We start from the raw sequence: 27513 nt of genomic DNA on the forward strand, positions 1-27513 counted from the left end.
GTTGAGAAAAGATATTTCATGCAAATAACAACCAGAAAATAGCAGGAGTGGCTATACTAATATCCAACAAGTTAGACTTCAAATGTAAAACAGTTAAAAGAGACAAAGAAGGACACTATCTACTAATAAAAGGAACAATTAAACAAGAAGACATAACAATCATAAATATTTACGCACCGAATCAGAATGCCCCAAAATACGTAAGGAATACACTGCAAACACTGAAAAAGGAAATAGACACAAATACCATAATAGTTGGACACTTCAATTCCCCACTCTCATCAATGGACAGGACATCTAGACAGAGGATCAATAAAGAAATAGAGAATCTGAATATTACTATAAAGGAGCTAGACTTAACAGACATTTATACGACATTACATCCCACAACAGCAGGATACACCTTTTTATCAAGTGCTCATGGATCATTCTCAAAGATAGACCATATGCTGGGTCACAAAGCAAGTCTTAACAAATTTAAAAAGATTGAAATCATACACAACACTTTCTCGGATCATAAAGGAATGAAGTTGGAAATCAATAATAGGCGGAATGCCAGAAAATTAACAAATATGTGGAGGCTCAACAGCACACTCTTAAACAACGAGTGGGTCAAAGAAGAAATTGCAAGAGAAATTAGTAAATACCTCGAAGCAAATGAAAATGAAAACACAACATATCAAAACTTATGGGATGCAGCAAAGGCAGTGCTAAGAGGGAAATTTATTGCCCTAAATGCCTATCTCAGAAAAGAAGAAAAGGCAAAAATGCAGGAATTAACTGTTCACTTGGAAGAACTGGAGAAAGAACAGCAAACTAATCCCAAAGCAAGCAAAAGGAAAGAAATAACAAAGATCAGAGCAGAAATAAATGAAATTGAAAACATGAAAACAATAGAGAAAATCAATAAGACCAGAAGTTGGTTCTATGAGAAAATCAATAAGATTGATGGGCCCTTAGCAAGATTGACAAAAAGAAGAACAGAGGGGATGCAAATAAATAAGATCAGAAATGGAAGAGGAGACATAACTACTGACCTCACAGAAATAAAGGAGGTAATAACAGGATACTATGAACAACTTTACGCTAATAAATACAACAATTTAGATGAAATGGACGGGTTCCTGGAAAGACATGAACAACCAACTTTGACTCAAGAAGACATAGATGACCTCAACAAACCAATCACAAGTAAAGAAATTGAATTAGTCATTCAAAAGCTTCCTAAAAAGAAAAGTCCAGGACCAGATGGCTTCACATGTGAATTCTATCAAACATTCCAGAAAGAATTAGTACCTACTCTCCTCAAACTCTTCAACATAATCGAAGTGGAGGGAAAACTACCTAATTCATTCTATGAAGCCAACATCACCCTCATACCAAAACCAGGCAAAGATATTACAAAAAAAGAAAACTACAGACCAATCTCTCTAATGAATACAGATGCAAAAATCCTCAATAAAATTCTAGCAAATCGTATCCAACAACACATTAAAAGAATTATACATCATGACCAAGTAGGATTCATCCCAGGTATGCAAGGATGGTTCAACATAAGAAAATCCATTAAAGTAATACACCATTTCAACAAATCTAAGGAGAAAAATCACATGATCATCTCAATTGATGCAGAGAAGGCATTTGACAAGATTCAACATCCTTTCCTGTTGAAAACACTTCAAAAGATAGGAATACAAGGGAACTTCCTTAAAATGATAGAGGGAATATATGAAAAACCCACAGCTAATATCATCCTCAATGGGGAAAAATTGAAAACTTTCCCCCTAAGATCAGGAAGAAGACAAGGATGTCCACTATCACCACTATTATTCAACATTGTGTTGGAGGTTCTAGCCAGAGCAATTAGACAAGAAAAAGAAATACAAGGCATCAAAATTGGAAAGGAAGAAGTAAAACTATCACTGTTTGCAGACGATATGATACTATACGTCGAAAACCCGGAAAAATCCACAACAAAACTACTAGAGCTAATAAATGAGTACAGCAAAGTAGCAGGTTACAAGATCAACATTCAAAAATCTGTAGCATTTCTATACACTAGTAATGAACAAGCTGAGGGGGAAATCAAGAAACGAATCCCATTTACAATTGCAACTAAAAGAATAAAATAAATAGGAATAAATTTAACTAAAGAGACAAAAAACCTATATAAAGAAAACTACAAAAAACTGTTAAAAGAAATCACAGAAGACCTAAATAGATGGAAGGGCATACCGTGTTCATGGATTGGAAGACTAAATATAGTTAAGATGTCAATCCTACCTAAATTGATTTACAGATTCAATGCAATACCAATCAAAATCCCAACAACTTATTTTTCAGAAATAGAAAAACCAATAAGCAAATTTATCTGGAAGGGCAGGGTGCCCCGAATTGCTAAAAACATCTTGAGGAAAAAAAACGAAGCTGGAGGTCTCGCGCTGCCTGACTTTAAGGCATATTATGAAGCCACAGTGGTCAAAACAGCATGGTATTGGCATAAAGATAGATATATCGACCAATGGAATCGAATAGAGTGCTCAGATATAGACCCTCTCATCTATGGACATTTGATCTTTGATAAGGCAGTCAAGCCAACTCACCTGGGACAGAACAGTCTCTTCAATAAATGGTGCCTAGAGAACTGGATATCCATATGCAAAAGAATGAAAGAAGACCCATATCTCACACCCTACACAAAAGTTAACTCAAAATGGATCAAAGATCTAAACATTAGGTCTAAGACTATAAAACAGTTAGAGGAAAATGTTGGGAGATATCTTATGGATCTTACAACTGGAGGCGGTTGTATGGACCTTAAACCTAAAGCAAGAGCACTGAAGAAGGAAATAAATAAATGGGAGCTCCTCAAAATTAAACACTTTTGTGCATCAAAGAACTTCATCAAGAAAGTAGAAAGACAGCCTACACAATGGGAGACAATATTTCGAAATGATATGTCAGATAAAGGTCTAGTATCCAGAATTTATAAAGAGATTGTTCATCTCAACAACAAAAAGACAGCCAACCCAATTACAAAATGGGAAAAAGACTTGAACAGATACCTCTCAGAAGAGGAAATACGGATGGCCAAGAGGCACATGAAGAGATGCTCAATGTCCCTGGCCATTAGAGAAATGCAAATCAAAACCACAATGAGATATCATCTCACACCCACCAGGATGGCCATTATCAACAAAACAGAAAATGACAAGTGCTGGAGAGGATGCGGAGAAAGAGGCACACTTATCCACTGTTGGTGGGAATGTCAAATGGTGCAACCACTGTGGAAGGCAGTTTGGCGGTTCCTCAAAAAGCTGAATATAGAATTGCCATACGACCCAGCAATACCATTGCTGGGAATATACTCAAAGGACTTAAGGGCAAAGACACAAACGGACATTTGCACACCAATGTTTATAGCAGCGTTATTTACAATTGCAAAGAGATGGAAACAGCCGAAATCTCCATCAACAGAAGAGTGGCTAAACAAACTGTGGTATATATATACGATGGAATACTATGCAGCTTTAAGACAGGATAAACTTATGAAGCATGTAATAACATGGATGGACCTAGAGAACATTATGCTGAGTGAGTCTAGCCAAAAACTAAAGGACAAATACTGTATGGTCCCACTGATGTGAACAGACATTCGAGAATAAATTTGGAATATGTCATTGGTAACAGAGTCCAGCAGGAGGTAGAAACAGGGTAAGATAATAGGCAATTGGAGTTGAAGGGATACAGACTGTGCAACAGGAGTAGATACAAAAACTCAAAAATGGACAGCACAATAATACCTAATTGTAAAGTAATCTTGTTAAAACACTGAATGAAGCTGCATCTGAGCTATAGGTTTTTGTTTTGTTTTGTTTTGTTTTGTTTTGACTTTACTATTATTACTTTTATTTTTGTCTCTATATTAACATTCTATATCTTTTTCGGTTATGTTGCTAGTTTTTCTAAACCAATGCAAATGTACTAAGAAATGATGATCATGCATCTATGTGATGATGTTAAGAATTACTGATTGCATATGTAGAATGGTATGACGTCTAAAAAAAAAAAAAAAAATGGTCAGCACAATACTGCCTAATTGTAATGTAATTATCTTGGAACGCTGAATGAAGCTGCATCTGATCTATAGTTTTTTTGTTTGTTTGTTTTGTTTTTTTTTCTCGTATATATTTTTGTACTTTTTATTCTTATTTGTGTTTTCTCTCTGTGTTATCACTTTATTTCTTTTTCTGTTGTAGTGCTATTTCTTTCTCTAAATCGATGCATATGTACTGAGAAATGATGACCATACACCTATGTGATGATATTAAGAATTGCTGATTGCTTATGTAGAATGGATTGATTTCTATTGTTGTGTTAGTTAATTTTTTTAATTAATAAAAAAAAAAAAGAATTACTGATTGCATATGTAGAATGGTATGATTTCTAAATGTTGGGTTAATTTCTTTTTTTCCATTAATTAAAAAAAAAAAAAGAGAAGGGGTAATTGGAGCTGAAGGGATACAGACTGTACAACGGGACTGGATATAAAAACTCAGAAATGGACAGCACAATACTACCCAATTGTAATGCAATGCAATTATGTTAAAACACTGAATGAAGCTGCATGTGAGGTATAGGTTTTTTTTTTTTCTTTCTATTAATGTTTTAATTCTTATTCTGTTGTCTTTTTATTTTTTTATTTCTTTTTCTAAATCGATGCAAATGTACTAAGAAATGATGAATATGCAACTATGTGATGTTATTAAGAATTACTGATTGTAAAAAAAAAAAAGAAAAAAATTAATATTGAATTGTTTGTCAGAAAATAAAGGAAATTAGATAAATTTGTCATCTGGAAAGTGTCATGAAAGGGAAAAAAAGAAAGTGAGATATGGACAAAGTACATTTATATGTTTATTTAGGATTGCTTATTTTTGTGTTCTTAAATATAAAATGACAAAATATGAAAAAAGTTTCATGTTTTGTGAACAGACCTACTTTAAATGTTCTTATTGTGATATAGAAAGAATTTAAGTAGTAATTCAGGGAGAGAGAGAGAAAGCAACACTGATAAGAGTAAATTAGCTGGGGAGGAAGGCCTAGGGAGATGTCCACTTCTTGGGCTCTTTCTAATTTTTTTTAAACATAACAATATACAAACATGAGTATTCTTACCATATGATCATTCCATTCTTGGTATATAATCAATAACTCACAAAATCATCACATAGTTGTATGTTCATCTGCATGATCATTTCTTAGAAGATTTGCATCAATTCAGAAAAAGAAATAAAAAGAAAAAAACTCATAAATAGCATACCCCTTACCCCTCCCTCTCATTGACTGCTAGTATCTCCATCTAACCACTATATTTTAGCCTTTGTTTCCCCTATTTTTTTTCTGTACTCTTTACCACTCCCTTTTATTGATAACTAGCATTTCAATCCATCAAATTTATTTTAACATTTGTTCCCCTATTATTTATTTAGTTTTAATCCATATGTTCTACTCATCTGTCCATACCATAGATAAAAGGAGCACCAGCTCAGACACAGTTTTCATGATCACACAGTCACATTGCAAAAGCTATGTATGTCATTAAAAAGTCATCTTCAAGAAACATAGCTACTGGAACACAGCTCTACATTTTCAGGCACCTCCCTCCAGCCTCTCCAATATACCTTAACTAAAAAGGTGGTATCTATATAATGCATAAGAATAACCTCCAGGATAGCCTCTTGACTCTGTTTGAAACCTCTCAGCTATTGACACTTTATTTTGTCTCACTTCTCTCTTCCCTTCTTGTGCTCTTTCACTGTTAGTAAACAGTGGTTTGCTTTTCCATAGTGTCTAGCTGTGGGCACAAAGACAAAATCCTGCTGTTTTTCTCTTGTACCTGCTTATATGGAACAATTATGTCTTGAGGGGTGCCAAAGCACTTATACTATGATTTTAGTTTTGACCATGACTGCTTTGGCTAGAAGCTTTTTATTTAAAAAGCATGAATTAGTTTTCATTCATTATCCCTGAATACAAGATGCTTTTTAACTTAAGTAAATTTGATTTTTTAATTCCAGTGATAGAAGGTAATGGGATTTATTTGCATAAATTGTAGACCAAAATGCAAGGCATCAAGACAGTGAAAATTGACACTGCATGAAGTTAATAGAAGTCCTGTGTAAAATTTAAAATATTGGTAAAATGTCACTGAGAATGTCTTGTCATTTTGTAATTCTTTAACGAAGATTGTTCCCAAGGCATGGTTACTAACATTATTGATATTATAAGAACAAATTTAAAAGATTAGCATTTTACATTGCGCTGCTTAGGAAATGTTTTAGAGTAAATGTGAGGAAACATTAAATGGCACAAGTGAGATTATAATGTTAAACCACTGTAATGAAACCTCATTTTTGTATTATTTTAGATCCTTGCTACTCAATGTGGTCCAAGATCCACTAAGTATCATTGACATCACCTTGCGGCTTCTTAAAAATGCAGAATTTCAGCTCCCAAACCTACTGAATCAGAATCTCCATTTTAACCAGATCCTCAGGTGATTTTTCTGTGCATTAAAGTTTGAGGAGCACTGGTCAAGAGACTGGCAGTGCAAAAAGATCATAGAAATGGCTAGTTAGGTAGTAGCTCATTGTAATCTTTTTTTTTTTTGACAACTAATTAATTTTTAATAACCTTGACATTTGACTGCTTTCCTCTATTTATAAATTTTAATAATTGTCCTTTCTAACTTTTTTATTGTGTACTATAACATATATACAAAGCAAAGAAATAAAAAAAAAGCAATAGGTTTCAAAACACTTTTCAATAAGTGGTTACAGGATAGATCCCAGAGTTTGTCATGGGCTACGATACGATCCTCTCATATTTTTCCTTCTAGCTGCTACAGAATATAGGAGGCTAGAGGGCTTAAATACTTTTTTATCATCACAATTGACTTTTTTCCTTCTTTTTTTGTGAACAATTATACAAAAAAGCTATAAATTTCAAAGCACAGCACCACAATTAGTTGTAGAATGTATTTCAGACTTTGATATGGGTTACAATTTCACAATTTTAGGTTTTTACTTCTAACTGCTCTAAAATACTGGAGGCTAAAAGATGTCAATTTAATGATTCAACATTCATATTCATTTGTTAAGTCTTATTTTCCATGTATAATCCCACCATCACCTTTGATCTTTCCATACCTCTCTTTGGGGTGGTTTGGGCTATGGCAATTCTAAATTTTTGATAGTGGAAGGGTCTGTCACTAATATGGGGTAGGGAGATGGAACTATCTGATGTTCTGCAGAGGCTGGGCTAGGTTTCAGGATTTTTCTGGACCAGAGACCCATCTGGGTTGTAAGTTTCTGGAAAGTTACTCTAGTGCATGGAACACTTGTTTCTTATATATTGCCCTAGGTGTTCTTTAGGATTGGCTGGAATGATCCTGGTTGGGTTTTGACAGGTTATGATATGTTGTTGCCTGTGCTTTGGATGTAAGGTTTAGGAAGCTACCTCCTATTACTAGGTCTTGAAGATGTTTCCATGCATTTTCTTTTAGAAGCTTTATGGTGCTGGTTCTTATATTTAGGTGTTTGATGCACTTTGAGTTAATTTTTGTGTAGGGTGTAAGAAAGGGGTCCTCTTTCTTTCTCTTGGCTATTGTTATCCAGTTCATCCATGCCCAATTATTGAAAAGACTATTTTGTCCCAGTTCAGAGGATTTGGGGGCCTTGTCAAAAATCAGTTGACCATAGATTTAATGGTATATTTCTGTACTCTCAATTCAATTCCATTGGTCAGTGCTTCTATCTTTGTGCCAGTTAACAGGCAGTTTTGACCACTGAGGCTTTATAATAGGTTTTAAAGTCAGGGAGCATTAATCCTTCTACTTCATTCTTCTTTTTTAGGATGCTTTTAGCTATTCAGGGTCTCTTTCCCATCCAGATTTGGTAGTTAGCTTTACCAAATCTTCAAAGTACGTTGTTGGAATTTTGATTGGTGCTGTGTTGAAACTGTAGATCAATTTAGGGAGAATTGACATCTTAATTATATTTAGCCTTCCTATCCATGAGCAGGGAATGTCTTTCCACCTACTTAGATCTCCTTTGATTTCTTTTAACAATATTATGTAGTTTTCTGTGTACAAGTCTTTTATGTCCCTAGTCAAATTCATTCCTTAGTAGTTGATTCTTTTAGTTGCTATTTTGAATGGAATTTTTTCCTTAACTGACTCCTCAGCTAGGTCATTGCTTGTGTATAGAAATGTTACTGATTTCTGCACATTAATTTATATCTTGCTATCTTGCTGAATTTGTTTATTAGCTCAAGTAACTTTGCTGTAGATTTCTCAGGATCTTCCTAGTGCCATATCATCTGCAAATAATGAGAGTTCTACTTCTTCCTTTCCAATTTGGATGTCTTTTATTTCTTTGTCCTGCCTGATTGCTCTAGCTAGAACTTCTAGCATAATGTTGAATAATAGTGGTGACCGTGGGCATCCTTTTTTTGTACCTGATCTTAGGAGGAAGGCTTTCAGTCTCTCTCCATTGAGTACGATGCTGGCTATCAGTTTTTCATATATTCCCTTTATTATATTGAGGTAGTTACCTTTGATTCCTGTCTTCTGGAGTGTTTTTATCAGAAAAGGATGCTGAATTTTTTTAATGCTTTTTCAGCATCAATCAAGGTGATCATGTGATTTTTCCCTTTTGATTTGCTAATGTGCTGTGTTACATTAATTAATTTTCTTGTGTTGACCCATCCTTCCATTCCTGGTATAAACCCCACTTGGTCATGGTGCATAATTCTTTTAATATGCTGTTGGATTCGATTTGCTAATTCTTTATGAGAATTTTTGCATTCTATGTTCATTAGGGACATTGGCCTGTTATTTTCCTTTCTTAGAGCATCTTCACCCAGTTTTGGTATTAAAGTGATATTAGCTTCATAAAATGAGTTAGGTAGAGTTCCTTTTTCTTCATTTTTTTGAAAAGTTTGAGCAGGATTGGTGTTAGTCTTTCTGGATGTTTGATAAAATTCCCCTGTGAAGCCATCTGGCCCTGGGCTTTTATGTAGGAAGAGTTTTGATGACTGATTGAAGCTCTTTACTTGTGATTGGTTTGTTGATGTCTTCTATTTCTCCCTGAGTCAGTGTAGCTTGTTTGTGTGTCTCTAGAAATTTGTCCATTTCATCTAAGTTATCTAGTTTGTTGGAATATAGTTGTTCATAGGAGGCTCTTATAATTTCTTTTATTTCTTCAGGGTCTGTGGTAATGCACCCCTTCTTATTTCTGATTTTGTATATTTGCATCCTCTCTGTTTTTTTCTTTGTCAGTCTTGCTAGTGGCCCATCAATTTTATTGATTTTCATGAAGAACCAACTTTTGGTTTTACTGATTCTTTCTATTATTCTTTTGTTCTCCCGTTCATTTATCTCTGCTCTAATCTTTGTTATTTCTCTTCTCCTATTTGCTTTTCTGGTTAGTTTGCTGTTCTTTCTCAAGTTCCTCCAGGTTTGCTGTTAAGTCCTCAATTTTTGCTCTTTCTTGTTTTTTAATATAGACATTTAAGGCAATAAATTTCCCTCTTAGCACAGCCTTTGCTGCATTCCATAAGTTCTGATAACTTGTATTCTCATTTTCATTCATCTTCAGATAGCTACTGATTTCTCTAGCAATTTCTTCTTTTACCCACTGGTTGTTTAGGAGTGTGTTATTAATCTCCATATATTTGGGAATGTTCTTGTCCTTTGGTGGTTATTGAGATCCAGCTTCATCCCATTGTGATTAGAGAAAGTGCTTTGAATAATTTCAGTATTTTTGTGCCCCAGCGTATGATCTATCCTGGAGAATGTTCTTTGAGCACTAGAGAAGAATGTATAACCATGTGCTTTGGAGTGCAATGACCTATATATATCCGTTAGGTCTAATTCATTTATCAAGTTATTTAACCTCTCTAGTTCCTTGTTGATCTTCTGTCTGGTTGCCCTATCTATAGAGGAGAGTGGTGTATTCAAGTGTCTCCTACTATTATTGTTGAAACATCTATCACTCCCTTCAGTTTTGCCAATGTCTGTCTCATGTACTTTGGAGCTCCTTGATTGGGAGCATAAACATTTATGATTGTTATATCTTCTCAGTGAATTGACCCTTTAATTAGTATATAATGTCCTTCTTTGTCTTTGATGCTGTCTTTACATTTAAAGTCTATTTTGTCTGCTATTGGTATAGCTACTCCTGTTTTCTTTTGGTTACAGCTTGCATGGAACATCTTTTTCCATGCTGTCACTTTCAATCTTTTGTATCTTTGTGCCTAAAATGAGTCTCTTGTAAGCAGCATATAGCTGGATTACATTTCTTAATCCATTCTGCCAATCTGTATATTTTAAGTGGTAAGTTTAGTCCATTAACATTCAAAGTTATTACTGTAAAGGCATTTCTTGCATCTACCATCTATTTCCTTGGATTTTGTTTGTCAGTTCTATGGCGTTCTTTTCCTTCTTTCTCTTTTTATCCTTTAGGTTACCCTTACTGGTGCTGTTCAATTCTTTGCCCTCTTACAGACCTCCCTCTCCTGTCTTTTTTTTCCCAGCTGGCAGAACTCCTTTTAGTATCTTATAAAGGTGGTCGGTTGTTGACATAGTCTCTTAGCCTTTGTGTGTCTGTGAATATTTTAATCTCTCACTCAGTTTTGAAGGACAATTTGGATGGATACAGAATTCTTGGTGGATGTCTTTCTCTTTCAGATTTTAAATATATCATACCACTGCTTTCTTTGTTCCATGGTGCCAGTTGAACAGTGCAAGCTCAGTTTTATGTGGTTTCCCTTGTATGTAGTAGATTGTTTTTGCTCTTGCCACTTTTGGTGTTTTTCTGCTTCTCCTCAACTTTTTTTTTTCCCATGGACAGGCACCTCTCCTCAACTTTTGACAGATTGATTAACATGTGTCTTGGGGTAGAACTATTTGGGTTTATTCTATCTGGAGTTCACTGGGCTTTTTTGATTTGCGTATTTATGTCTTTTATAAAGGTTGAGAAGTTTTCTCCCATTATATCCTCCACTAATCTTCCTAGCCCTTTACTCTTTTCTTTTCCTTCTGGGACACTGATGATTCTTATTTTTGTGCACTTTGTTTTATCCATTATTTCCCTGAGAGCCAATTCAAAATTTTCCATCATTTTTGTCATTTGCCCTTTTCTGTTTTCAAAATCAGTTGTCTGTCCTCTAATTCACTTATATCTTCTGCCTTTTCAAATCTGCTGTTAGGTGTCTCTAGTATATTTTTTATTTGGCCTACAGTATCTTGAATCTCTGTGATATCTGCTATTTTTCTATTTATTCTTTCAAATTCTTCTTTATGCTCTTCCAGTGTCCTCTTGATCTCTTTTATGTCTTTAGCTGTCACACTGATTTTATTTAGTAAAGTTATATGAACATCTTTGATTCATTGTTCCAAAGTCTGTGTCTCTTCTGGTGTTTAAATTTGGTCTTTAGACCGGGCTGTATCTGTCTGCCTCTTCTTATGGTTAGTGGTCTTCTGTTGTCTTTGTGCCATGTGAATATCTTGACAGGGTTACATTGGAAGTTGATTTCCTTCAGTAGTCTAAACCTTCGTATTTGCAGTGGATGTGGAGCAGGATGCAGTCATGGGGAGTCACAACAGTGTGGTGACAGGTTGTGATGCAGGTATATGCACATGTCTAGGACTTTCCATTGGTGCTTTCTTTTCCCCATCTCCCTGTCCATGAATTCCTGATGGCTATGGGCCTCCATCTGAAATGGATGTGATAAGCTGTTTGCACTAGCTGGCTGGTTTCCACTTCTCTGTGTCTCAATTCTTCTGCTTTTTTAACCAGGATCTCCCTATGTGGTGTAGAAGACCTTTCCAGGTTACTTACATCCTGGAATCACTCTCCCAATCTTTTTTCTGTCCTTTTTCTAGCTATTCTTAGGCGCAGGGGTGTACTCAACCTATCCTATTCTGCCATCTTCCCTTTTTTATTTCTTTAAGCTCCTTTGCACATGCAAATCATGCCATAAGATGTCCTGTTTTGCTGTGGATGATGCAACCATTTTTAGGTCGACTTTGTCAAATCACACAAGGTTCAATAGCATTGAGGGGAAAACTGGATTACACACTTTCTTCTATATCTTGTGTTTCTTCATTCTCAAACTCTCTAACATCTTCTTGACTGGTATAAATGATGCTACTAGAAGTTGATGGCTGAGAATAATCCTCGCTTTCTTGGGATTGGGAAGCTTGTGTGATTTTATCATCATTTTTTTCAACTCTTGGCTCTTTAGAATCAATCACTGTTATTTTTTGCAGTCAGGATCATTAAAGCCCTCTTCTACATGTGTTGAGTTTTCTAGTTTGGCTCTCACAGATATTTTACCTTTATCATTTCCTTTATCTTCAGGAAGCCAATTCTCATGAAGGGCCCAAAGTCTGTTGCAATGTGGTTGTAGGGGAGTATTCATTTCATTGCATAAGTACATTTCCAATAGTCCACTAAGGAAGTTTCAGGATCTTCTTCAAATGAAACTTTATTACTCTCCCCTGGCTGATACTCAGTGCTCTAGTTTGAAAGTTGCCAGAATGTGATATATCAGAAGCAGAATGATTTTTAAAAAGGGTAACTTAATAAGTTGCAGGTTTACAGTTTTAAGCCTGTGAAAAAAATGTCCAAATTAAAGCAGGACTATAAAAATGTCCAATCTAAGGCATCAGGGAAAAATACCTTGGTTCAAGAAGCCCATTGACATTCAGGGTTTCTCTTTCAACTAGAAAGACATATGGCAAACATGGCAATATCTGCTAGCTTTCTTTCCAGGCTTCTTGTTTAATGAAGTTCCCCTGGGGTATATTCCTTTTTCATCTCCAAAGGTCTCTGGCTGTTTGGGCTCTCATGGATCTCATGGCTCTTCTGCCCCTTGTGACTCTGAAACCTTTTTCCAAGATGCTTCCTCTTTGAAATGATTATAATAAACAAATCAAGACTCACCTGGAGTTGGTGGAGTCACATTTCCCTCTAATCAAAGTTTAATACACACAATTAGGTGTCACATCTCCGAGGAGATAATCTAATCATATTTCCAACCTACAGTGCTGGATAGGGATTAAAAGAAATGGCTACCTCCACAAGATGGATCAGGATTAAAACATGGCTTTTCTAAGGTGCATAATCATTTCAAACTGGCACAGATAGTGACACAATATACCTCATCATCTTCCTGTAAGAGCTCTGTCCATCTTCACTAAGGCTGTAATCTTCTGAATCGAGAGACTCAGCTTCAAATTCTATTCTGAATTGATCTGAAACTGAGTCCTGATCCAACCAGTCACCAGAATGTGCACTTATACCAGCATCAAGATCTGGATTTGATGGAGTCTCTGTCAATTCACTGCTACTGCTTTGTTCACAACATATCTCCCTTATTACACACAGAGCAAGGTTTTCATCAAAATGCTATCAGTTTTGTGGCACTTTCTTTGTCATTCATGAGCTAACTCATCTGTATTTTCTTCTGTATCACTAATTGCTCTCACTCTAGATGAGGTAGTTGGTCTAGAAATCAAATTGAGGATCAAGTTTTCTCTTCTTACTGCTATTGCACAGCATCCTTTTGATCACTGCCATCTTCAAGGCAATACCTGCTTTCACTTATAGATGTGCTTGAATCTTATGCTCCTGTTGACTGACTACTACCAAGTTTCTGTAGATCATTGTATATATCCTCTTGTGCTCTTTCACTAGAGAAGCCTGGCACTCCAAACAAATCCCTTAGAAGATCATTTGATCAATACAAAATATGGTGTTGCTTCTCATCATATCATCATTTAGCCATATAATGCAGGTCAAGATAAAATATAACTTCTTTCATTGTATAAATGTCTTTTTGTGCACCAACAGACTTTAACAACTTCAACAACAATGGCTTTGGCCTAAATATGCAGGGTTTTACATGCCTGATGCTGGGGTCTCTCAAGGCTCCCTTGTAATGTTCATGGGGCTTATGAAAGCCCAATGAGCTGCACCTTAGCAGCCATTCCACTTGCATGGTCCAGACAACTGGTTGCTCAAAAGCACTATGTCTGGAGACAGAGGGTCCTGGCATTAAAAGCATTGGAACCTTGGACAGAGGCCTCTCTTGACTTCTTGCTCGATCCCTTTCCAGTCACACAGGGTCTTACCCCTGTATTAGTTTGTAAGCTGCTGGAATGTGATATACCAGAAACAGGATGGCTTTTAAAAAGGTAATTTATTAAGTTGCAAGTTTATATTTCTAAGCCTACAAAAATGTCCAAACTAAGGCATACAGGGAAGAATATTTTGCATTAAGAGGGCCAGTGACATTTCGGGTTTTTCTCTCAACTGGAAAGGCACATGCCAACATCTGTTAGCTTTCTCTTCAGGCATGTTCAATGGCTATCCTGGTGGTGTTTTCTTTATGCATCTCCAAAAATCTCTGTCTGAATGGGCTCTGTTGACTCTGGGGGCTTTTTTTGTTCTAAAACTTTTTCGAAAATGATTCCCTCCTAAAGGGCTCCAGTAAGCAACCACATCTTGAATGGGTAGAGACGCATCTCCATGGTAACCAACTAATCAAAAGTTACCACCTACAATTGGGTGGGTCACATCTTATGGACATAATCAAAGAGATCCCACCCAGCAATATATAATGAGGATTGAAGGACATGACTTTTCTGGGCTAAACAACAATTTCAAACTGGCACATTCCACCCTTTGGACCCGCCAAAAGACATGTTCTTTCGATATACAAAATACATTCATTCCATAACAATATCAGAAAGCATTAAACCATTTCAGTAACAATGCAAGTAAAATTAACAGTCAGAAAGAGTACCAAAACTCCACAAAGTTAGCTACAAGTATGGTCTTTTCTAAGGCAAAATTCTCCTCTGGCTCTGGACCTGTAAAATTCAGAATTAGTTATCAGATGCCAGATACAAAGGAGGGACAGTCATAGGATATATGTTTCCATTTCCATAGAGAGAAATTGGAAGAAGCGCAAGGGTCACCAAACCCAAACAGTTCTGACAAGCTGCGGCACAAACTCCATTACATTTCAAAGGCTGAGAGTCATTTATCATTAGGGCTTTAGAATGTGGCAGACCCATCCCTTCCAAGAATCTACATCATGGCTTGGCTCTCTCCAAATGCCAGGGGGATATTGGGAAAACCGCTTTTTTTCTTGGCTCCACCGTCTCCAAGCTTTAGGGAAACACCTGATATATCTGCCACTCTGAGGTACACTCTCAACCCCTCCAGAACAATGGTGTTGTTATTGTTCAAACTCTCCAATCCCCAGTTTCTGTGCTCTACACTCTCCAGTGCTTTGGATGGCACAGCTCTTCTTGATCAAGGAAGTGGAGGGCTCACCCTCTGCTTCTGGGACAGTGTGGGTGAGTCCATACTCCTGGCCTGAAATTTCTTGGCTCTGGATTTTACCTTCTAGAGTTCTGCCTCCAAAGCCATTTTTTTTCATTCAATTTGTCCCTTTTAGTCCAGACTGGCAGTGGCTCCATTTATAAAGATCCTACAACCCTCTTGTTGTTTTTTTATGCCATATACTCGGATCTTGCCCATCAGACAATAGGACTTTCCACAAAACCTTTATGGATAACTCCATCTACGATCCTCACTTGTCCTGTAACAAGCTGACTACTTCCCTGTTTGGATAAATCCTTACATAGGGCCCTATCCACTGGAGTCTCACTCTCTGGAGACCCAGAATTTTCCAGAACACAAATTTCTGCTTTCTTTGTGTTTAGTGTTCAGTTCTCAACTTATCTCTTTCCCCTTGCATTTTACTATAAGTTTCAAGTAGCATCCAGATTGCATTTTCCAAATTTAGTTTGGAAATTTCTTCTGCTGTATATCCAAGTCCATCAATCTCAATTTCCTTCCATCTACAAAGAATGCCTTCCTTCCAGTTTTTAATGACATGTTCATCTAAAGCCTTATCAGAAGCACCATTAGAGTCTACATTTCTACCAACAGTCTCTTCAAAGCAAAGCAATTCAGGCCTTCTCTATCAAAATCCTCACAACAGTTCCAGAATCTTCCCTTTATGCATTTAAAAAGCTGTTCCAACATTTGCAATATTTGCAAATGGCAGCAGCACCCTACTTCTCTGGTACCAGAATCTGTTTTAGTTTGTAAAAGCTGCTGGAATGCAATATACCAGAATTGGAATGATTTTTATAAAAGGAATATAATAAGTTACAGATTTACAGTTCTAAGCCTATAGAAATGTCCAAATTAAGGCATCCAGGGAGAAGCCTTTTCAAGGAAGGCTGTGTGTCAGGAACATCTCTGTCAGCTGGATAGTCACATGGCTGGCATATGCTGGTCTCTTGCTTATGGGATCTGTTGCTTTCAGACTCTGTTCCTGTGGGGTTCCTCAGTTTGCTTCTCTGGGTCTGGCTTTCATCTCTTGGCTTTCCTTGGCTCTCTCCAGATTCTGGCTTGCCTAACATCTCATGGTAACATCTACTGGGCTCCAAGCATCTCCAAACTCCATGTCTCTGTAAGTGTTGTCATTTGTGTCAGATCTGCTCCAAGCTCTCTTGCCAAACTGTTCCCTCTTTGAAAGGACTCCAGTAAACTAATCAAGACCCACCCTAAATGGGAAAAGCCACACCTCCATCTAATCAAAACGTCAAACCCATAATTGGGTGTGCCATGTCTCCATGGAAATAATCTAATCAAACGTTTCTTCCCTATAGCACTGAATCAGGATTAAAAGAAATGGCTACCCCAACAAGACTGAATCAGGATCAAAACATGGCTTTTCTGGGATACACAATATGCTCAAACTGGCACAGTTCCCATATAGATTGTGAAGGTGAATGAATAACTATTTGATTATACCAGGATCCGCTGACTGTACACTGAAGATCACTGTATGGTATATGAATAAAACTTTTAAGAAATAAATGGAGGATCCAAACACAGGGAGCCCAGAATAAGAATGAGGGCCATTATTCCTGTATAGCTTAATGTAATGCCTGGATAATCCTAGAATATGTTAATCAGATAATCAGGAAGTATTGGCAAAGTCCCTTGAATGATGGGAGAAAAAATATGAAACTATTTAACTTTTCCATGGGGAAATCCCTGATACTGTATCAAACATAGGAACACCCAAATCTATAGGTCAAGCCCTTGATCTTGAGGCTTGCTCTTGTGAAGCTTATGTATGTAGCAGAGAAACTTAGCCTAACTATATGTATGCCTAAGAGTTACTTCTGGAGAACCTCTTTTATTGCTCAGATGTGGTTTCACTCTCTGTAAGCCCAGCTCTGCAAATGAAATCATTGACTTCTTCCCTATGTCCCCCTACATGGGACATGAAATCCAGGGGTCAAAGTCTCCCTGGTGGTGTGGGAGATGACTCCCAGGAATGTGTCCGGCCCTGGCACCCTGGGACCAACAATGCCATCCCTATCAAAAGGTGGAAAAGAAGTGTAACAAATAAGGCAACTGTGGCTGAGAGAGTTCAAATAGAGTCAAGAGGCTACTCTGGAAGTCACTGTTATTGTAAGCTTCAATTAGTGATTGCTAACTACCATAACTTGCTAAATCCCAACTGAAACCATTCCTGGCTATCCTAAAGAACACCTAGGACAATATATAAGATTCTACAAAGATTCCATGCACTAGGGTAACTTTCCAGGAATCTACAACCTCCATTTGGGTCCCTGCATCAGATGAGTCCTGAAATGCAGAGGGGCCAGACTTTCCAGAGCATCGCTTAGTTTCATACCCCTATACCCTATTATTTACAGCCCCTTCCAACATGAAAAAGCTAGAATGGGCATAGCCCAAGTACCCCTAAAGAGTGAGAGAAAGATCAAAGATGATGGTGGAGTTATACTGAGAAAGTAGGTATTAACAAATGACTATGATTGCTGAATCATTATATTGATATACTTTTTAGTCTCCAGTATCTTAGAGCAGCTAGAGGTAAAAACCTAAAATTGCAGAATTGTAAGCCATACCAAACTCTGAAATCTGTTCTATAAATAATTGTTACAATGTGCATTGATTGCTATTTTGTATATGTTATTTTTCACAAAAAAGAAAAAAAAAGTCTATTGTGACAATAAATGCATAGTTACATGATGATATTGTGAACATTGATTGTATACTTTGGATGTGGCTATCTAATATATATCTATGAAAAAATAGATGGAGGACTACAGGTTCTGGAGAGGTTGTAGAGAAAAGGATATACACTCTTGATAGGGGAGTGGAATTGTGCAGCTGCTCTTGGGGCAGTGTGGCATTCCCTCAAGAAACTAAGTATAGAACTGCAGCTGATGAGAAACAATCCTATTGCTAAGTATGTATTTAGATGAACTGAAGGCAGAAGCATGAATAGGAATTTGCACACTGTTGTCTGTGGTGGCATTGTTCATGATTACCAGTGCATGGAGGTGGCCCAAAGGTCTATTCACTGATGAGTGGAGGGTCAGACTGTGGAGTATATATATATGATGAAATATTGTGTAGTTGCAGGAAGGAGTGTGGTCCAGATGTGTGCTCTGACATGTATGAACCTTGAGGAACAGGGATAGATTCCAAGAAAGGGGGGCAAAATCAGCCTGGGTACACATAGAGCAGTGTACCAATGCCAACTCTTCATTATTAAACTGGGAAAATGTGGTCCAGCTCTGAAAAGCCTTTTTTATCTTTCTTCTTCTTCTTCTTCTTTTACATTAACAGTAATTACATAGAACTGTGACCACTTCCAGGTGTGGAATTAAGGCATGTCTGAGAGACAAATTGACTCATCAGGTGAATGGGGATAATTGCTTAAAATATATATCTTCCCCCAAGAAAAGAGGCTGGGACCCAGCTCAAGAGGAGGCCCGGCCACAGGGAATTCAGGCCCCAATGCTTGAAAACAGAAGCAACCCAATTACATGACCTACCTCAGCCACTGTCTCAACCACACCACTGTCAGTGGGAGGCTACTGGGAATTAAAGGCACTGTATCACTTTACACTTGTAGGAAGCTGTAGGCTGATAAGTGCCACATGCTGGGCAGGGTAGTATAAGGACAGAGTCTAGAGGCTTCATAGGAAAGTCTGACAACCTACTCTGTCTCACCCTCAGGGAAAGTTGATACTGGTTACACTCTCTCCTCCTGAGATATGGGCCTTTCTGGTTTGAGAGACTCTGACTGGGGTTAAATCAAATGTCTAGACACCAGCAAAAAATAATGGGTCATATCAGGAAAATCAATTATATGGCCAAGTCAAAGGAGCAAGCTAACACTTGAAATGAGATACACGAGCCAAAACAACTAATCAGGGATGTTCAAACAGGTATGCAAAATCACATTAAAAATCATATCAATGAGTTGAGGGAAGATATGGTAAAAAAAAAAAGATGAAGGATATGAACAGAGCATTGGGTGAACATAAAACAGAACTCAAAAGTTTGAATAGAAGAGATGTAAAACAATGAAGAACTAAAACAGCACAATTGGAGAGGCAGAAGAAAGGATTAGTGAACTAGAAGACAGGACATCTAAATTCCTACACACAAATAAGCAGATAAGGAAAAGAATAGAAAAATATGAGCTGGGTCTCACGGAATTGAATGACAACATGAAGTGCAGGAATATTGTATTATGGGTGTGCAAAATAGAGAAGAGAAGGGAAAGGGGGCAGAAGGGCTAACGGAGGAAATTCTAAAAATTTTGCATCTCTGCAGAAAGACATATTACAGATCCAAGAAGTACAGTGTACCCGAACAGAATAGTTCCAAATAGACCTACTCCAAGACACCTACTAATCAGAGTGTCAAACATCAAAGACAAAGAGAATTCTGAAAGCAGCTAGAGAAAAGCATTCCATCACAAAAAGGGACGCTTGATAAGACTCTGGGCAGATTTCTCAGCAGAAATCATGAGATGAAAAGGAAGTGGTGTGATATATTTAAGATTCTGAAAGAGAAAAGCCAACCAAAAACTCTATCACCAGAAAAACTGTCCCTCAGAAATGACAGGGAGTTTAAAATATTTTCAGACAAGCAGTCACTGAGAGAGTTTGTGACTAAAAGCCTGACTCTACAAGAAATACTAAAGGGAAGGGGAACACCACAGGCAGATAGGAAAAGACAGGAGAGAGATATCTAGGAGAAGAGTGTAGAAATGAAGACTTTCAGCAAAGGTAAAAAATATTTTAAAAAATAAGGTTAGAAGAAAATACTGCCTTTAAAGTAATAGCAGTAAATGTTAATGGATTAAACTCCCAGTCAAAATACATAAACTGGCAGAATGGATTAAAAAACAGGACCCATCCATATTCTTTCCACAGGAGAATCTCTTTAGAACCAAGGACAAAAACAAATTGGAAGTGAAAGGTTGGAAAAAGATATTTCATGCAAACAACAACCAGAAAGTAGTGGAGGGTAGCCATACTAATATCTGACAAATTAGACTCCAAATGTAAAACAATTAAAAGAGATAAAGAAGGACACTATGTACTAATTAAAGAACAATTTATCAAGAAGAAATATCAATCATAAATACTTATGCACTGAGCCAGAGTGCCTGAAAATACATGAGGGAAAGCCAGATAACACTAAAGGGAGAAGTAGACATTTCTACAATAACAGTTGGAGACCTCAATAGACTGCTATCATCAATGGATAGAACATCTAGACAGAGGGTCAATAAGGAAACAGATTTTGTATGAAATGATGAATGAACTAGACTTAACAGACATGTACAGAACATTACCCACAAGAACTGCAGGATACACATTTTTTTCCAAAGTGTTTATGGATCATTCTCAAATATAGACCGTATGCTGGGTCACAAAGCAAGTCTCAATTAATTTAAAAAGATTGAAATTATACAAAACACTTTCTCAGATCATAATGGAATGAAGTTGGAAATCAATAACAGGCAGAGGGCTGGAAAATTCACAAATATATAGAGATAAAACAGCATAATGTTAAACAACCAGTGGGTCAAGGGAGAAATTATAGGAGAAATCAGTAAATATCTCAAGGCATGTGAAAATAAAAACAGAATATATCAAACTTGTAGGATATGGTATACAGCAAAGGCAGTGCTGAGAGGGAAATTTATTGCACTAGATATCTATATTTAAAAAGAAGAAAGAGCAAAAATTGAGGAATCAGCTGTTCACCTGGGAGGACTAGAGAAAGAACAGTAAACTAACTCCAAAGCACACAGAAGGAAAGAAATAATGATATGTAGAGCAGAAAGAAATGAAATTGAGAATATAAAAACGGTAGAGAAAATCAATAAAACTAGAAGTTGGTTCTTTGAGAAAATCAATAAAATCAATGGACCATTATCTAAGTTGGCCAAAGGAGAGAAATAGAGGATACAAATAAATAAAATCAGAAATGGAGAGGTGACATAACCACTAACCCCACAATTAAAGGAGGTTATGAGAAGATATTATGAGCCACTACATGCTAATAAACTAGACAACATAGATGAAATGGACAATTTCCTATAAAAGCATAAACAACCAATAATGACTTAAGAAAAGAATAGATGACCTCAACAAACCAATCACAATTAAAGAGATTGAATCAGTCATCATGAAGCTCCCAAAAAAGACAAGTCCAGGACCAGATGGCTCCACATGTGAATTTTGCCAAGCATTCAAGAGAAAATTAGTACCAATTCTGCACAAAGTCTTCAGAAAGACTGAGGAGAAGGGAAAGCTTCATAACTCGTTCTATGATGCCAACCTCTCCATAATACCCAAACCAGACAAAGATTCTACAAAAAAATTACAGACCAATCTCTTTAACCAATACACATGCAAAAATCCTCAACAAAGTACTTACAAATGAAATCCAGCACTACATTAAAAAAAAATATGCCATGACCAGTGACATTTATTCCATGTATGAAAGGCTGATTCAATACAAGAAAATCAATTAATGTAATGCGCCATATCATTAAGTAATAGCAGAAAAACCACATGATCATCTCAATTGATGCAGAAAAGGCATTTGACAAATTCAGCATCCTTTCTTAATGAAAACACTTCAAAGGTTAGGAATGGAAGGGCCCTTCTTCAACATGATAAAGGGAATATATGAAAAACCCACAGCTAACATCGCACTCACAGGGAGAGACTGAAAGCATTCCCCCTAAGATCAAAAATGAGACAAGGATGCCAACTGTCACCATTGTTATTCAACATTGTGCTGGACGTTCCAGCCAGGACAACTATTGAAGAAAAAGAAGTAAAAGGCATCCAAATTGGAAAGAAAAGAGTAAAACTCTCAGTTTTTACTCTGTTTACAGATGATATGATGCTATATGCTGAAAATCCTGAAAAAATCTATATCAAAGCTACTAACGCTAATAAATGAGCACAGCAAAGTAGCAGGGTACAAAATCAACACCCCAAAATCAGTAGTTTTTCTATAAACTAGTAATAAGCAATCTGAGGATGAAATCAAGAAACAAAAAGACCAAACTGCATTGTCTATCTAATATGAACTATCATTAATGAGTGAAACTTGAGAGTTAAAGTTAAGAACAAAGGTAATCAGGAAATAGAAGGAGCAGAGAGATTGGGCATTTGGTGCTGAAGAAGTACAGAATGTGCCACAGAACTGATTGTAAAGATTCAGAAATGGATAGCACAATAATTTCTGATGTATCACCATAAAATAAATACATAGAATGAAGTTGAATGTGACTGCGGCTGAGGGAAAAGGGCTGGGGCTTGTATGACACCATAAAGAAAGATAAGAGGGTAAAGAATGAGATTGTGTAAATTAGGAATATCTAGAGAGGGCAATGATGGTGATGAAATGTGCAAATATAAGAATTTTTTTGCATGAGGGAGAATAAATGAATGTTGACATTGCACTGTGTTGAAAATGGGATGGTATACAAGGATAAATATGATCTATGCAATCTATCATCTACAGTTAACAGTGACAATGTAATAAGCATTCATTGAGTGTAACAAAGTCAATATGCTAAAACTGAATGTCAGTAGGTGGGAGATATGTGGGAGGAATATGGGATTCTTTGCAAAAAGAAAAGGAAATGTTCTCATATAAATTGTGGTAGTGAAGTCATGTCTATGTGATTATACCAGCAACAATTGATTTTGTATTTATGTTGGATTGTGTGATGTGTAAATAAAGCTGTTTAGAAATGAATGGAGAGATGTAAGTGCTAGAGAAAAGGTAGAGAAAGTGATGTATTTATTCATTCTTGGTAGGGAATCACAGTGGTGTATCCCCTCTGGAAGGCAGTGTGTTGGTTCCACCAGAAGCTAGGGGTAGGGTTGCCTATGATCCTGCAACCCCATTGCTAGGTTTATACTTGGAGGAAATGACAGCGGGAACATGAATGGACGTTTGCACACTAGTCTTTATGGCAGCAGCATTTGCAATTTGCAATGGGTGGAGGTGGCCCAAGGGTACATTGACTGAGGAATGGAAGGGGTTACTGTGGTATATACATACAGTGGCCTACTGAGCCATTGAAAAAAGAAATGAAGTTGTGAAGCATGCAATTAGATAAATGAAACTTGAGGACAGTGTGTTGAATGAAATTTCAGAAACAAAAAGACAAATATTATCATATGTCATTCTTATGGTCTAACAATAATATATAAACTTGGAGAATTGCAGTCAAGAGCATGGGTTATCAGGTTGGGGGCTATTGTGTAGTTTTCTAGATTGTGAGCTCTTACAGCAGTCGCATCTATTACAGAATTTAACTGTTATTTCTAAATTATGAGACACTGACAATTTGCCTATAACCTGGTTGTGCCCTGGAACTCAGAGTTAGATCTCTGAAGCTATGAAAGTCAGCATTATTTCATAAAGCAACTTTTTAAAAAGAAAAAGTCACCAGAATTCAACTAGAGATATGAATGAAGCTGATCTGAATAGGACTAAGGTATATCAGAACAGAGGGTAAAGGATTATATGGCCTATCATTTAAAACTTCAACTTCTGTGTGAAACCAAAAACAGAGATATTTATTTGGTACAAAATAGATTTTTAGTAATGCATTATCTAATTTAATTCATATGGTCAGTTTATTCAAACACTATACTTACCTGAAATCTTGCATAAAGAGAGAGATATTATTGGTTTTTACAGGTTAGTATAATGTCCTGATACATACCGGAGTAATTGGGCAGGAAATAAAGAATATTTGCAAAGCCCCTTGAGGGACTGGGGAGAAAGGAGGAAATATTAAACTTCCCCATAGGGAGTTCTGATATTCCCACTAGCAGTGGGCCAACCAAATCAATAGGCTTAAGCTGCCACAGTTCTACACATTGTACACAAAGGGCCCCATGCCCTAGATAGCACACACCAAGGCTATGCCCCCCAGACCAGTGCACACACAGCTACATCCTCCCTGGCTGCTGTTAACAAGCACCAGCATAACATCCCCAACCTGTGCCTACACCTGCCCTGAAACAAGTCACTGCATTCTTGTGCCCCACCCTGTACCTCGCTCCCTGCAGCACATCTGTCCAGCAAACACAAGGCCTTATACTACTTAAAGAAATCAACTCCCAAAGTAAACCAATCACGATATTTACATGAGACAAAAAAAACCCAAACAAATAGAAGATCACTAAGCATATCACAATGCAGACAGATATAGCCTGTTTAATGACCAAGTTAAAACACTAGAGGAGACACAGACATTGGAACAACTAATCAGAGGTGTTTATATAACTCTACTTAACAAAACAAGTGGGATGGCAAATGACATAAAGGGGATCAAGAAGACAGTAGAAAAGCATAAAGAGGAATTTGAAAGAAAAATAGAAGATATCACAGAGATTAAAGTCTCTGTGGACCAAATGAAAAACATACTAGAGGCATACAACACCAGATTTGAAGGGAAAGAATAAGTGATATAGAGGAAAGGATAACTGGCTTCGATGACTCCAAACAAAAATGGCAAAAAAGATGGAAAAATTTGAATTGGATCTCAGGGAAATGATAGACAAAGCAAAACATGCAAATACAAGAATCACTGGTGTCCCAGAAGGACAAGAGAGGTGTAAAGGTCTAGGAAGAGTAGTTGAGGATATAACGGGGGAAACCTCCCAACACTTAAAAAGGACATAAATGTACAAGTCAGAGAAGCCTGAGGAACTCCAAACAGAATAAATCCAAATAGGCCTTCCCCAAGACACACATGAGTCAGTCTGTCAAATGTTGGAGAGAAGCAGAAAATCCTGAAAGTGGCAAGAGAAAAACAGTGTACTACATACAAAGGAAACCACATAAGACTGAGTTCAGACTACTCAACTAGCACCATGGAGGTGAGAAGACAGTGGTGTGTTATATTTAAGATCCTGTAAGAGAAAGACTTCCAGCCAAGAATTCTGTATCCACCCAAATTGTCCTTCAAAACTGAGGGAGAGATTTAAGTTTTCACAGACAATGAAGTACTGAAAGAATTTGTCAACAAGTGACTGGACTTACAAGAAATACTAAAGGGAGTACTGCTGGCTGAAAAGAAAAAGACAGGAGAGGGAGGTCTTGAGGAGGGCAGAGAATTGAGGAGTACCAGTAAGGATAGCTTAAAGGATAAAATAAGAAAGAGGGAAAAGAATGTATAGAGCTGACAAATAAAATCCAAAAGATAAGATGGTGGATTCAAGAAATGCCTTTTCAGTAATAACTTTGAATGTTAACAGACTAAACTTACAATTAAAAGATACAGATTGGCAGAATGTATTAACAAACATAATCCAGCTACACATAGCTTACAAGAGACTCATCTTAGACACAAGGATACAAGTAGATTGAAACTGAAAGGATGGAAAAAGATGTTCCACACAGGGTGTAATCAAAAGAAAGTAGGAGTAGCTATATTAATATCAGACAAAACAGACCTTAAATGTAAAGACATCATAAGAGACAAAGAAGGATACTACATACTAATTAAAGAATCAACTCACCAAAAAGATTTAGCAATCATAAATGTTTATGTTTCTAATCAAGGAACTCCGAAGTACATGAGACAGGCAGTGGGAAAACTGAAAGGAGTGACAGATGTTTCAACAATAATAGTAAGAAACTTCAATACAATAATCTCCTCTATAGATAGGGCAACCAGAGAGAAGATCAACAAGGAAATAGAGAAGTTAAATAACTTGATAAATGAGTTAGACCTAACAGACATATATAGTTCATAGCATCCCAAAACACAAGGTTATACATTCTTCTCTTGTGCTCATGGAACATTCTCCAGGATAGATCATATGCTGGGGCACAAAGCATGTCTTTATAAACTTAAAAACATTGAAATTCTTCAAAGCACTTTCTCTGATCACATTGGAATGAAGCTGGATCTCAATAACCATCAAAAAAAAGAGAACATTCACAAATATATGGAGATTAAATAGCATGCTCTTAAACAACCAGTGGGTAAATGAAGAAATACCTAGAGAAATCAGTAGCTATCTGGAGATAAATGAAAATGAGAATACAGCTTATCAGAAGTGGCAATGGCTGTGCTGAGAGGGAAATTTATTGCCCTAAATGCCTGTATTTAAAAAGAAGAAAGAGCAAAAATCAACTACTTAACAGCTCACCTGGAGGAAGTTGAGAAAGAACAGCAAACTAACCCCAAAGCAAGTAGAAGAGAAATAACAAAAATTAAAGCAGAGATAAAGGAATGGGAGAACAACAGAAAAAATCAATGAATTTGGGCCAGATGGCTTCACAGGGGAGTTTTAGCAAACATTGCAAAAAGAACTAACACCAATCCTGCTCAAACATTTCCAAAAAAAATGGAGGAGAAAGGAACTCCCATTTTATGAAGCTAATATTGTTTTAATAACAAAATGAGGTAAAGATGCTATAAGAAAGGAAAACTACAGGCCACTCTCCCTGATGAACATAGATGTGAAAATTCTCAAGAAAATATTAGCAAATCAAATCCAATAACACAATAAAAGAATTATATACCATGACCAACTGGGGTTTATACCAGGGATGCATGGATGGTTCAACACAAGAAAATCAATTAATGTAATACAGCACAGTAACAAATCAAGAGGAAAAAATCACTTGATCCTCTCAATCTCAATTGATACTGACAAAGCATTCAACAAAATTCAACATCCTTTTCTAATAAACACACTCCAAAAGATAGGAATCAAAGGTAACTACTTCAATATGATAAAGGGATTATATAAAAAAAACCATAGCTAGCATTGTCCTCAGTGGGGAGAGACTGAAAGCTTTCTCCCTAAGGTCAGGAATGAGACAAGGATCCCACTCTCAGCACTGTTGTTGAACATTGTGCTAGAAGTTTTAGCTAGAGCTATCATGCTGGACAAAGAAATAAAAGGCATCCAAACTGGAAGGGAAGAAGTAAAACTTATATTTGCAAATGACATGATACTATACTTGGAAGATCCTGAGAAATCTACAGCAAAGTTACTTGAGCTAATAAACAAATTCA

At 36.8% G+C, this 27513-nt stretch overlaps 1 protein-coding gene and 1 pseudogene across 2 annotated transcripts in view; one reads left to right on the plus strand and one right to left on the minus strand.

The window, feature by feature from the left end:
• The window catches only part of LOC143677348 (uncharacterized), a 65578-nt gene that overhangs the window by 31471 nt on the left and 6594 nt on the right, over window positions 1–27513 (plus strand). The window contains exon 2 of one of the 2 annotated variants that reach the window (XM_077153212.1): window positions 6431–6559. The exons of the other annotated variant lie outside the window; for it this stretch is intronic. The gene's annotated coding sequence lies outside the window, so the exon portion shown is untranslated. The remainder of the gene's footprint in view (window positions 1–6430; window positions 6560–27513) is intronic. 2 annotated transcript variants of the gene reach the window in all.
• On the minus strand, window positions 11975–14070 carry LOC143676730 (E3 ubiquitin-protein ligase Mdm2-like; annotated as a pseudogene).

Source organism: Tamandua tetradactyla, chromosome 3, assembly GCF_023851605.1.
Source record: "Tamandua tetradactyla isolate mTamTet1 chromosome 3, mTamTet1.pri, whole genome shotgun sequence".
Taxonomy (NCBI): Eukaryota; Metazoa; Chordata; class Mammalia; order Pilosa; family Myrmecophagidae; genus Tamandua; species Tamandua tetradactyla.